Source organism: Elephas maximus, chromosome 1 (assembly GCF_024166365.1).
Source record: "Elephas maximus indicus isolate mEleMax1 chromosome 1, mEleMax1 primary haplotype, whole genome shotgun sequence".
Taxonomy (NCBI): domain Eukaryota; kingdom Metazoa; phylum Chordata; class Mammalia; order Proboscidea; family Elephantidae; genus Elephas; species Elephas maximus.
Genome location: NC_064819.1, coordinates 198940195 through 198953515, shown reverse-complemented (window position 1 = coordinate 198953515; position 13321 = coordinate 198940195). Strand labels below are relative to the sequence as shown.

Sequence of the window (13321 nt, the reverse complement as noted above, 5' to 3'; positions counted from 1 at the left end):
TAATGATATAATAATATTCATCTTCAACTTTTAGAAGAAAACAAAAAGTATCGTTATTTTAGCAGTGAATTATTTTTCGTTGTGGAAAAACAAACTGGCACTCAAAACTCACCTCAAATTGACTGCTACATCAGTTTAAGAGTTCCCTTGTACTCTTGAGCAGTGTTTTTGGACAACAAGAAACCCTACAGAGGTTTAAGAAAGATCCAAGTTCCTCCTTCTTGTGGAATAAGTCAAAGTTCAAGAATATCAAAAGTAGGTATTATGATGTGCTTGGCTTTTCTCTAGAAGGGACAATAAAATAAAAATATTCAAAGTTTAGAATTTTTGTTTAGTTTGTTTCTGGGGAATCAGTGACTAATAGAACAGAGGTTTTCTAGGAGAAAAATCACTGGCATTTTCACATCCTTCGACGGCACTGGGTTTCACCGGGTTTCGCATCCTACCTGCCTGTGCAGAGCCCTGGTGGTGCAACGGTTAAGTGCTTTGGCTACCACCCAAAAGGTCGGTGGTTTGAACCCACCAGCTGCTCAGAGGGTGAAAAGACCTAGTAATTTGCTCCCGTAAAGATATGTCGTCGTTAATATGTTGTTGTTAGGCTCCGCCGACTCGGTTCCAGCTCATGAACAACAAAACGAAACACTGTGTGGTCCTGCACCATACTCATAATTCTTGCTATGTTTGAGCCCACTGTTGCAGCCATTGTGTTAATCCATCTCATTGAGGGTCCTCCTCTTTTTTGCAGACTTTCTGCTTTACCAAGCATGATGTCCTTCCCCAGGGACTGGCACCTCCTGATAACATGTCCAAAGTACATGAGAAGAAGTCTTGCCATCCTTGCTTCTAAGAAGCATTCTGGTTGTACTTCTTTGAAGACAAATCTGTTCATTCTTCTGGCAGTCCATGATCTGTTCAATTTTCTTCAGCGACACCACAATTCAAAGGCATCAATTCTTCTTTGGTCTTCCTTATTCATTGTCCAGCTTTTACATGCATGTAAGGCAGCTGAAAATATCATGGCTTGGGTCAGGTGCACCTTAGTCCTCAAAGTGACATCTTTGCTTTCGACTACCTTAAAGAGGTCTTTTGCAGGTTTACCCAATGCAATACACTGTTTGATTTCTTGACAGCTGCTTCCATGGCTGTTGACTGTGGATCCAAGTAAAATGAAATCCTTGACAACTTCAATCTTTTCTCCACTTATCATTGGTCCAGCTGTGAGAATTTCTGTTTTCTCTATGTTGAGGTACAATCCATACTGAAGGCTGTAGTCTTTGATCTTCGTCAGTAAGTGCTTCAAGTCCTCTTCACTTCCAACAAGATGTCAGCCTAGGAAATGCTATGGGGTAGTTCTACTCTGTCATATAGGGTCCACTATGAGTCAGAATCAATTTGATGGCACACAACAACAGCTTGGTCCTGGGCTACCTACTGGGGATACAGCCACGAACAAAACAGACACAGGACTACCCTCAGTTGGGTTACAGCTCCGTAGAACAGTCTAGGACTTGGAGCACAACACATGCTACAATTATAACACTGACCATCAAGGATACAGAAGTATGGTTGTCAGAAGGTTAGCTCCAGGAAGAAGAGGGCTCTCATCCCACACCACTGTCACTGGAAGGTTATTCAATATTGTGGCCTACAGAGTCCTCTTACAAGATGTGCATATTACTGGTTTTCAAACATCATTCAAGCTAACTTTCTCTCTGTAATGAGCAGCTGTCTCTATATTAAAAAAAAAAAAAAAGTTGCTATCAAGCTGATTTTGATTCATGGTGATCTCACGTGTGTCAGAGTAGAACTGTGCTCCATAGGGTTTTCAGTGGCTGATTTTTCTGAAGTGGATCACTAGGATTTTATTTTTAGGCATCTCTGGCTGAACTCAAACCTCCAACTTTTTGGTTAGCAGATGAGCACCTTACCTGTTTACACTATCTAGGGACTCCATCTGCATATTAAAAACCCAAACCAAGCCTGTGTCCTTCTAGTCAATTCCACTTATAGGAGCCCTACAGAACAGAGCAGAACTGCCCCATAGAGTTTCCAAGGAGTGCCTGGTGGATTCAAACTCTTGAACTTTTGGTTAGCAGCTGCAGCTCTTAATCACTACACCACCAGGGTTTCCATCTGAATATTTAGGGACACATAATTAAATTTTTTAAAATTTAGTGGTTCATCACAATACTTTATCAGTCTATATTCTAGAAGAGAGTTTCAGGTAACAAACAAACAAAATCAGTAGTTAGCATAAACTTATTCATTTGAAATGGTAACTTTTCTTACTTAAAAAAACAAATTATGGTGCAGTTACGATAAAGGGACATGTCCATGCACTGTCAATCAAAAGTTCACCTTCTCTGGAAATCAGTTTGGAATTAAGATATCAAGAGCCTCAAGAATGTTCATACCCTTCAGCCCAGAAACTACTCTTTCCCAAATCTTGCCTAAAGAAATAGTCTGAAATTTGAACAAAGATTTCATCAAAATGCCATTTATAATACCAAATACTTGGGAACAACCTAAAGGTCCAATTTTAATGTAATAATTAAGTAAATTATAATATATCCATACAATCAAATATTAATAGACATAATAAAGTTTGCCTAAAAGTTCATGAGTCGGAACCCATCTGACAGCAATTAACAACAACAAAAAGTTCAAAACTATTGAACATAAAGCTAAACTAACAGCAGACTGCAATATGATTTAAACTATGAAAATTTTCATTAAAAACATGGCCAAAAAATGTCAAAATATTATGGGTGCCTTTGTATGATAGGATTATACACAAATTTTTCTCCCTGATTTTTTATACTTAATGTATTTTCCAAAGCTTTTACTGGGAGCATGTACTGCTTTTATGAGTGGAATTTATATCTCCTCAAAAATGCTAAATAACTGTATTGTATTACAAATATTTGCACATGCATGTTCACTGAGCCAAGCTTTTTGTCTCTCCTATGCCAAAAGCAGTTTAGAGAGGGCATTGAAGATTCTTTGCATTCACCCACATTCCAACCCAAAGATGCTGATTCTCAAAAGGAAAATATTTTCTTTTGCATACAGCAGCTGCCCACCTATCAGCACCTCTGTGATCCTCTTACTACGCGCCAAACAGGCTGCACTTCCTCAGCATCGATTTTGTTCCATGAGCCTCCTAACACTCTGTTCCTATTTCTACCAGCTTTACTTCCATGTATTGCAATCATTTGTTTATGTCTGGCTCTTCCATTAGATTATGAGATCTTTGAGGACAGGGATCAAGTCTTAAGTCATCCTCACATCCTCAGCATCTAAACACAGTGCCTGGAAAACAGTGGGCATTTAATAAATGTTGTTAAGTAAGTTATTATTACATAAGAAGAAAATCACCCCAGTAGTCCCCAGGAGAACCATTCAATTATAGGGTCCGATATTGTAATAAAAAATCTTGATTTGTGCATGGAATAAGACAAAAGTTAGAATATAATTTCCAGTTCATGAAACAGCAAAGCAGCTCCTCACACCTAGAGCTAGCCTGGCACTCAGCTAGGCCCTGTGAACACAACAATTCCACAGAATATCAACATCAGACAAGGCCACTCTTTAACCATGATGGATTAAGACGAAAAGACCACTCTACTGTCATACCTGAATTCTGTCAAAAACAGGAATCCAGCAACAAAAATGACCAAACATCCCTCTAACCTGTCTAATGTAAGTAACTGCTGCTTCTTTACCAACCACTGTGTTAGCCTCTCTAGTCTGCCTCATTTTAGATAAGATTAAGATAAACAATCATAGAATTACTACCACCTATGAATCGGAATCAACTCGACGGCAATGGGTTTGGTTTGGTCAGGGCAGTATTCAATGCAGAACAAAGCCCCACTTCTTTAAACTCCCTCCCAAATCACTTAGCACAAGCCCAAATTCTAAGTAACTAATTTCTAACATTTTTTTATTGAGACACCCCATGGTTCCCTATAGTGCACATTCTCCCTCACTGCAACAAGTAACAAACCCAACTTGTTCAACTGCAGGTGTGCTTCTGAACACTGCAGAGTTCTTAGTCCTACCTGGAAAGCCCTCCTCTCTTCCCTCTGTTCATACGTATTTATCAGAACTCACCTCCTCCAGGCACCCTCCACTGACTGGCCTTCCAGGTTTAAGATGGTTCCATTTCTTTTCGTCTCCCTAACATTACTGTTAAGCTGCTACTATTAAGATTGTATATCATAACACTAGCTGGTACTGTGAACTTGATTACTCTCTGAAAGGTCCTTACAATTCTAAAATTATATTATTCTACTGTGTTGCTGTGAACTAAACTTTTGTGCATATTTACCTCTGCAAATTAGTCTATGAGGTTCTCACAAACATGTATCCTTACTTTTATATACCTTCTTATTCCACTTCTTCTCATCATATATATACACAGCCCACTGCACACACACAACCTCAGTATATAGTCATATCAGTCATATTCAGATATAAATACAACGCAGGCAGATACAAATTTGATCGAGCACGTATTGGGGTATGACATGACGTCACTCATATTCCCTAAGTAAGCAGCTCACTTAGAACACCTTGAAGTATAGACCTTTAAAGACAGAATATGTCGCACACACCTACGACATTCAGCACGCACCAGTTATCTCTCTTTCTCTGTATGAATCTATTTCTCATTTGTCATATTTCAGGGCAAAGTACCTACACATATAAAGGCAAATTCAGGCCATGGCAACTGGCAGAAGTCCCTTCCGTTCGACTGAAATCAGTGACTAAAATTAAGCCTTCCAAACATCTGACTTGCTGACGTAACTATCCTGCATAATGATAGAGATCCTGGACTGTGGGGAAAAACCTACTAGATTGTTAAGTTTCCTGCCAAAGCCGGATATAATCCTGCTGGACAACTCTCTTCAGATGGCAGGTTCTTATCTCCCACTCTGATTTCTAAAAGTTAATCCATTGTCTCCCTTCCCAACCAAATGCCTCTGCCAATTTCCTGGTTTCCATCACCCAGACTTAAAACTGACCTTGCCCTGCTAGGACCGGGACAAGGTCTGGATTCAGATAGATCTGGGTTTCCATGCCAACTTCTTCACCTTCCAGTCTGGCTCCAGAGGCTCAGGCAAATACTTCACCCTCTCTGAGCCTCCATTTCCTGGCTCAAAAATTGGCATAATATTTGCCTTCCCAGGACTGTAATGAAGATTCAGTAAGCTTATGTATCTAAGGCACATGGAAGACGCTCTACAAATGTTAGCACTTGTTCCCCTAATAGTGCCTGACAACTAACAGAATCCTGTCTCCCTCTGAGAAGCTGGCTGTTCCATACTCTTATTGACTTACACCAGGGAGGATATTTAAAGCAGGGCAGATGGTAGAGTTCCTGTTCTCAGATCAACATTCAAACCCCAGTTGTTCTATTGATCTGCCCACCTGTTTCACTTCCTGATCCTACTCCCATCCTGTTTCCTTGCTATACCCTGAACCCCAAACCAAGAATCTATGCACAGGAATATTCTTTGCTAGGCTCTCACCTTGATCTTTTTGTCCAGCTTGCCCCTAAGCAGGGATGTTCAGCTCCTTCACCCTGACAGCCTCAATTCTGTGCCTCGGTGTGACCTGGACTTCTGTCACTCTGCATGCCTATTAGAAAGCTCAGTCTTCAGTCTGACCTTCAGTCTGGCTTGAAACAATGGATTCTGATCTTGAGCTTGAGAAGTAGTGTTGCATAGTGGTTACAGCACCGGCTTTGGTGTCAGACTGCCAGGGTTTTAATCCTAACGCAACCACTTAATGACCATGTGACCCTGAGCAAGCCATTTGCCTCCCTAACTTTCAGTTTCCTCACCTTAGCAGGCTTTTGTGAGGTTTAAATGATAATAATGAATTTAAAGCATGCAACATGGAACCTGGCTTATATAGGCCTTCAGTAAATGTTAGTGCTATGCACATGAAGGTGCTGTCCCTACAAATTGTGGTGATCACAGGCTTCCTTTCTATACAATCCAGTTGCTATCAACTTGCCCAGAATGCAGTCATTTCACTTACTAGCCCAGCCCATCTTCCTGGTCTGCTCTGTCATGGTCCATTTCATCCCACAAATGCTTCTGGCAACAGAGATATTCCCTCATTCTGACAGAGAACCTCACCAGACTTTCATAAGCTTGCTCACACCCAGTTCCTTTCCAGGTGTGCTGTCAACACTCAACACTCTAATTTGGGGCCTATCACCTCATGCCTCCTGTATGGATTGAATCTTTTTGTGTACCCCCAAATAACTTGTCGAAAGTCTTAATCTCTGTTACCTGTGACCATGAGCTTGTTTGGATATAAGGTCTTTGAAGACATTCTGAGTTACTTTGAGACCACATCAGATGCATCCTAATCCGATCTGAGTGGTGTCCTTATAAAAGAGGAGAAAAAAGACAGAGAAACGAAGGTCATGTGAAGCCACTTCTATAAACCAAGGAACACCTCGGGCTACCAGAAGCTGGAAGGGAGAGATAAGAAAGGATCTTCTACTAGAGACTTTGGCCCAGCCAACATGCTGATTTGGACTTCCAGCCTCCAGAACAGAGACAATACATTTATGTTTTTTAAAGCCAGCCAACATACGGGACTTTGTTACAACAGCCGCAGCAAACTAGTACATGTCCAAAGCGATCACCCTGTTTCTAATCTGTGCCTGCTGCCTCCCCTCTGCCCACCTGCAAAAAACCCAACGAATGTGCATACACAGTAGTTGAGTGTTCATTATTGCACTTCCCTGTTCTCTGTTTCCAAAGCATAACTTGCATTGGAACACATCCCCTTAGTTAACAGTACAATGGCCCCAAAATCCTCATGTTTGTATGAGAAATAGCTATTTTCTTTTTCCAGTAGCACTCAAAGCCCTTTGAAAAGTCTTATCAATGACCCCCTGTGAAAGTCAAATCCCCAGAGTTCCTGCTGGGAAAAGGGGGTGATGGCGGTGCAGTGAATTGAACAGTAGCCCCCCAAAAATATATGTTCACCCTGAACTTCAGAATATGAACTTATTTGGAATAAAAGTCTTTGCAGATGTAATTAAGGTAAAGATTCCAAGATGAGATCATCCTGGATTAGGGTGGGACCTAAAAGGAATGACGAGCATCCTTGTAAGACAGAGAAAAAAAGAAGACACACAGAGACACAGAGAAGAATGCCATGTGAAAACAGAAGCAGAGATCGGAGTTATGCAGCCCCAAGCCAAGGAATGCCAAGGGTTGCTGTCAAGTGCCAGAAGCTTGGAAAGAAGCAGGGAACTGATTCTCCCTCAGAGCCTCCAAAGAGAACCAATCTAGCCAAAATCTTGATTTTGGGCTTCTGCCCTCCAGAGCTGTGAGAGAATACATTTCTGTTGCTTTAAGCCACCAAGTTGGTGGTAATTTGTTAGCAGTCCTAGAAAACTAATACAGGTTGGGAGGAAGCTCAGGACAGGACTAATCAAACTAAAACATCTACAACCAAAATTCAAGACATCTCAGAAAATCTCAACCTCGTAACTGGAGACCTCTTGCCTTCCAGAATATAATCTAAATTTTTTTCTTAGAAATTCAAACCTCCCCTGAAATCCAACTCCAGCCTTATCTCTCTCCCTGTTTATACAGTGTTTCCAGAGACTGCCTCTCCTATCTCTACCAGTCCTGCGGAAAGGCAATGGAGCGTACTGGAACAAATGAGCTTTGCAATATTGGTCTTGGTTTCATCACATTTCTGCTCTAATTACCTCTAGCGATTGCTATAAAAAAATCAATTGCCATTATTTGTGAAAATCCATTGGAAACCGTCAAGTACTAAGTGAAAGTTAGTATTTATTATTTTATTATGTATTGCCAGCTCAGATAATCAAGGAAGAACCAAGTGTCTCAGGCCAGATCTCTTTTACCTCCTATTATCATCATTATTGCCCCTTCCCTACACCTAGCATGGTCTCCAGCCTTTTCCTCCAACCCAAACTCTACTAATTGCACTGCCCTCTGAATACATGCTGATTTTTCCTTAATTTCTCCACCATTCATCATGAGTATTTTAAAAATACAATGTAAAGATCATCAGTTCAAACCCCTCGTTCTGCAACTGAGGACACTGAGGTCATGAAAGGCCAAGTAGTTTATCCAGGGCCACAAAATCAGTGGTTCAATCAGAATGACAACTTGGGTTTTCAAACTCTCCATCCAGTGCTCTTTGCAACCCTACCATGCTGCTCCCCAGGTTATGCAAGTCTCCTGATTCTCACTGGCCACCCCAAGCACTCGGTGACCTGTGGCTCCTCCCCACTAGCCTGCAAGCTCCTGCAGAATAGGCTACTCTGCTTCCCATGGCTAGGATGGCACCACAAGCACCCATCAATGTTCTCTGAGTGTTTCGGCATGTATCAGACCCAAATGAATAAAATACGTCTTAAGGTCCAAAGATACACGTGATAAAATTGTATATCATATATTCCTCAATAAGATGAAAGAGTCTGTCTCACTGCAGAATTTTTTTTCTGTCTCCATTAGATTTCTTTTTCCAAATGTGTTTTGCATGACAAAGACTTCCTGTGTGGTCTCCTATTTAGGGAGAATAACCCTAAATGAAATTTATTTTAAAACTTCCTTCTCTTTTAAACTCTTCATTCTGCTAGATAAGTAATACATTGCTATGAGAATTTATTTTTATCTTCTACTAATTTTGCTTGAGAAATTGAAAAAGGTGACATTTGCTTTTATTTTTGTTCCTGTTTTCCTAAACTTAAATGAATTTCTTTTTCTTCATCCTGAGAGTCACCGTGGGAATGAGATAATTTAACCAATCAGTTCATACTCATTCCCCTCATCTGTCATTAACCATTTTTCTCTGACCAATGAGCTGTTTTCAATATTCTGTAACTACACAAGTCCTACTCTGGCCATCCAATTATTGGAGCTTTCAAAAACGTCACTAAAAGTTCTTCCAAGTTAAAATAACAAGAGCAGTCATCCTTCTCGACAAGGATTTTTCCTAAAGAATCCCTTCTAATTACAGGCACCCCTGGGATGATGTATGCATTCACCTGGACTCGACCCAACAGCAACAGGTGAAGCCTCACTATGCCAACTGCTTAGAAATTGCATACGAAACGTCCCACGCAACTACTCTTTCTCTTTTACTGAAGGCTTTCCCAGCCTAGAATACAAAGCTCATTATAACCAGAGTTACAAATTATTGCTAAATCATCACATAACTATGAGCTATCTAATGGGACTTTGTTAGAGAAAATCATGCCTGACATCTCATGATATACTTTTAAGAGTTAAAAAAAAAAACAACTTATAACATTAAATCGCAAAAGAATCTAACCATAAAAAAATGGAAGCAGTATTTTCTGTTTGGAAGGGCTCGTATTCTTTATGTACACTATTTGAAAAGTATGAAAGTACCCTCAAATGCTTCTTGATAACTAAATAGTAGTAAAAAAAAATAAATAAAGGTTTAAAAAGTTTCAAAATTTAGCCTACGTTTCACTAAATGGTAATACGGTATAGAATCAGCAGCCAAATAACAAGCTGAAGGTCATTTTATAGTATTTCCATAATGCAAGACATGACAAACCATTAAATAGCTTTCACAGAAGCTAGGAATATTTATGCATAAAGCACTATAGAAAGTGTACGTCAGAACTCTGTTTGACCGCAAAACATAAAAGAGTTCAAAACTCTTACTGAAAAATAAGAATATTAGTTGATTCTCAAAATGCTTTCTACGCAGTTGTCCACAACTACTTCAGAAGGTCTTCAGAAGAAAAAATAAGGTAAAAGACACTTTAGTCCAAAACATTTCCTTCCGAAATAGAACTGTACACCAGATGAAGGTGCACAGGGCTTGACTGTCAATTACAGTCAACTGGTCAGTTAGGTCTAAGTGAAGCATCTGTCTTTCTCTCTGGCATTACCAATATCCAGTACTGAACAATGAATTGTTTTTATTACAAAACAAACATCACACACACACAAGCTAAATCTAGGGGCATTGAAACACGCACAGAGAGCATGTGCCTACATAATGTGAAGTATTAGCTTCAACAATTAATTATCCCGAAAGAATGATTAATAAAGGAAATCTTGCAAGCCCACAATCCATTCTCTTAAAGACAGACAACATTAGGAGAAGAATAGTGCTGAATTTTCAAAATAATCGTTTCATTTTCCCATTTTGCAATTGTAAATACTGCCACATACAGATATTGCTTTAGGAAACCGTGACCATACTTTGCTCTTGCCAGTGACTACTATAAATTAACGCTGTGGACATCTTTACAGAAAATGCTGACTCCCTGGAACGAAGACAAAGAAGGGAGTAGTAGCTAAGAGAAACCCAGCCAGGCACTCCAAGGAGGCTCGGAGGCTGCTCCGCGTGGCTTCTCTGGCGCTCCGGGGACTGGGGAGTCCAGAACTGATGGCGGACTTGGTTTATTTCCCAAACTTCGGGAGACAGTGTTTACCCAAACTCCGCACGCTGAAGCGGGTGGGGGTGTGAAGAAGCGCCCCATTTGGGAAGCAGTGGTTGACCGCCCGCACCCCTTCCCTTCCCTCTCACCTGTCCGGAGTGCGCGGCCTCGGGGGTCCGGTCGCCTTTCCCGGCTCTCACTCCAGGAGCTGCTGGGACGTCGGACGCCTCTGGGGACAAACGAAGGAGGCGGCAGGGCCAAGGGAGTCAGCAGAAATCTCGGCGGCCGCGGCCAGCCGCGGTCTCCCTCCCCATCCCCGCGGGGCTCGGGCAGCGGACGCGGCGCGGCCACCGCGGGCGGATGAGTCAGGCTAGGGGGCGGGCGGTAAGGGGTGCGGCACTAGGGCGGGGGGCGCCCCTATCTCCGAGCCGCGGGGGCGCTGGCGTCCTGGGAGCCCCGGGCGCGCCAAAGCCTGTGCTCTCCGCGGGTAGCGGGGCTGCCGGCCGCCGCCATGGGGCGCGCAGAGACAGCGCGCTCCAGCCCTCGGAGGGGACGGGGCGCGACGCCCCGGCCGGGCGCAAAGGCCGTGCAGCTCAGGCGTCGCTGCCGCCAAATAGTGGGGCGCACGTCTGTCGGAGAAAGACAAAAGGGGCCCGGGGGCTAAGAGGGAAAAAGTTTTCTGCTAGGCTCCAGGCGGGTCTCAACCTCAAACCTCACGCCCTGAGCCCCGGGCTGGGGACAGGGTGCGGGCGGGGTTCCAGGAGCGTCGCCGCGCGATCGCGACTAGGATCGGCGCCAATCTTGCCACAGCCCACGATCCGTGGGGACTCCCCGGCCCTACCTCCCCCACCCCTACCGTCCGCCTCCTCCTAGAGGACGCGCGCAGTACCCGCTGCTCCCGCTTCAGGGTCCCAAGTGCCCACGCCCCCAAGTTTCACTTCTAGAGCCAAGATCTCCTGCACATAAAACCCACTTTCGGGAACCTGATACCGGCTTTCAGGAGCTCGCCTCCGTGCTGGAAGGCAGGCAAGAGGAAAAGGACACACCCACCCGCAGGGCTAACCTCCCGCTGCAGGGGACCCGGGTTCCGGGAGCAGGGAAGCCGGGCCCCACCAGCCCCCAGAGCAGTCGGGAGCCTCGGCCAACTCGGGCTTTTCCTGGAGCAGTAGCCCTAAGACCCTCTGCTCCACGCCCCTCGGGCGCTTTCTTAGCAGACGCCGCTTGGGCTGGTTGGGGTCCCCCTGGCGGGCTGCGCGGGCGCTGCACGAGCGGAGCCAACCCGGCCCCGGGCGGACGCCGCGAACACCCGCTCCGCCTGGGTCTACATCGCCTAGAGCCCCAGCGGATTAGCCTGCCCTGGAAAGGGCTTCTGAAAACAGAAGACCTTCTGTAGTGGGAGAAAGGCTTAGGGGGCGAGGGCCGTGGGCAGGGTCACGAGAGCGAGCTAGATTGCCGAGGGCTTTGATGAAAGAGCACTGCTGAGGTTCAACTCCAAAGCCAAGGTTACTTCTTGCCCCCAAACAGCAACACAACTGAGGGAAGAGGGTGCTAGTTGCAGAGCTGACATTCCATATTTAAATCCTGGCATTATATACCCAGTGAGTGGAGAGTATAGCCTATTTATCGACTAAAGGAATTTGATAGTTACCTCCAATTGGTCAGGAACAGAAGTGGTGACTGTATATATGCAGGCCAACTCAGTAAGTAGAGTTTCATGTAAAGCTCTGGATTACCGGATATTCCAATCCTGGCACCAACCTTTGCAGAGCACACCAGCCCGAGCGCTGGGCTGGTGGGGGAGGGGCATATCCGCGTGCCTCCTGGATATGTTTTGGGCGAAGGACTAGAAGGCAAATATGGTATTCTGGCGCAGCCGCTTGTGTATTTGAATATGCGGTCTGTTTTTCAAGAAAGGTTTGTTTCTCGGGGTGAAAAAAAATGTATTTCTGTGTGTGTGAGAGAGAGGAAGAAAATTCCAAGCAAAAATATCTGCATAAAAAAAGATCTTGGAAATCATCTACGGCAATGAGGAAAGACTGTAGAAGTGGATTTCTTGTCATGCAATCTTCATGTCTTGACTAGAAGAATTCAGAGATTGGCACTTTTAGTAGAAATTTCACAATAAAAATGTTAAGAAAAAAAAAAAACTAAAGGAGTTATGATGGAGGTGGAGACATGAGTCACCTCTATAAGCCATCTGTAGTTTTATTTTTACCCACCCCTGGTAGCGTTGTGGTTAAGAGCTACTGTTGCTAACCAAAAGGTCGAAGTTCTAATCCACCAGGCGGTCCTTGGAAACCCTATGGGACAGTTCTACTCTGTCCTATAGGGTCAACTACGAGTCGGAGTGGACTTGACAGCAACGGGTTTGGGTGTTTTTTTGCATCTAGTACTCTTTAGCCCACAGCCACCTGCTCCATTCTCACATATTTGTCAAGGCACTCCGCTAAAGTAGCTTGATTCCACTGAGTTTTCCTTCTAGTTGATGCCTTTACATTTTAAAAAGAAATACCCTGAAGTCACATTTATACAGCTTCTGAGAGTGGGCCTCCTGGACTAGCACTAGCTGCTTAGGCTCACCGTGTCCACAGAGATCATCTAACACGACATTCTAAGACAAGTGGTACAACCTTTAAAATGGTCATCTAGCCATTTTAGGCACTGAGTGACGAGCCTCCCTCACAGAGGGGCAAATGAGGGCTGTGAAAGAAGGAATAAGCACATCCTTATGTGATTAAGTTCCTCATTTCTGAACTTAGATTCCTGTGATTCAACCAAGAAAAAGAAGATGGACTAGGTAAGACCGTCAAAGGAGGATTTTTTATATTTATTTTTAAAAAATTATTATTAATCTCAAGAAAAAAAACTGGGTAAAATGTCACATAAACA

General features: G+C 43.5%; 1 protein-coding gene across 1 annotated transcript in view; it reads right to left on the bottom strand.

The window, feature by feature from the left end:
* The window catches only part of TMEM200A (transmembrane protein 200A), an 84071-nt gene extending 72626 nt beyond the window's left edge, over window positions 1-11445 (bottom strand). The window contains exons 1-2 of the mRNA XM_049875583.1: window positions 11406-11445; window positions 10582-10661 (exon numbers count right to left, since the gene is read on the bottom strand). The gene's annotated coding sequence lies outside the window, so the exon portion shown is untranslated. The remainder of the gene's footprint in view (window positions 1-10581; window positions 10662-11405) is intronic.
* Window positions 11446-13321: the final 1876 nt, after the last annotated feature.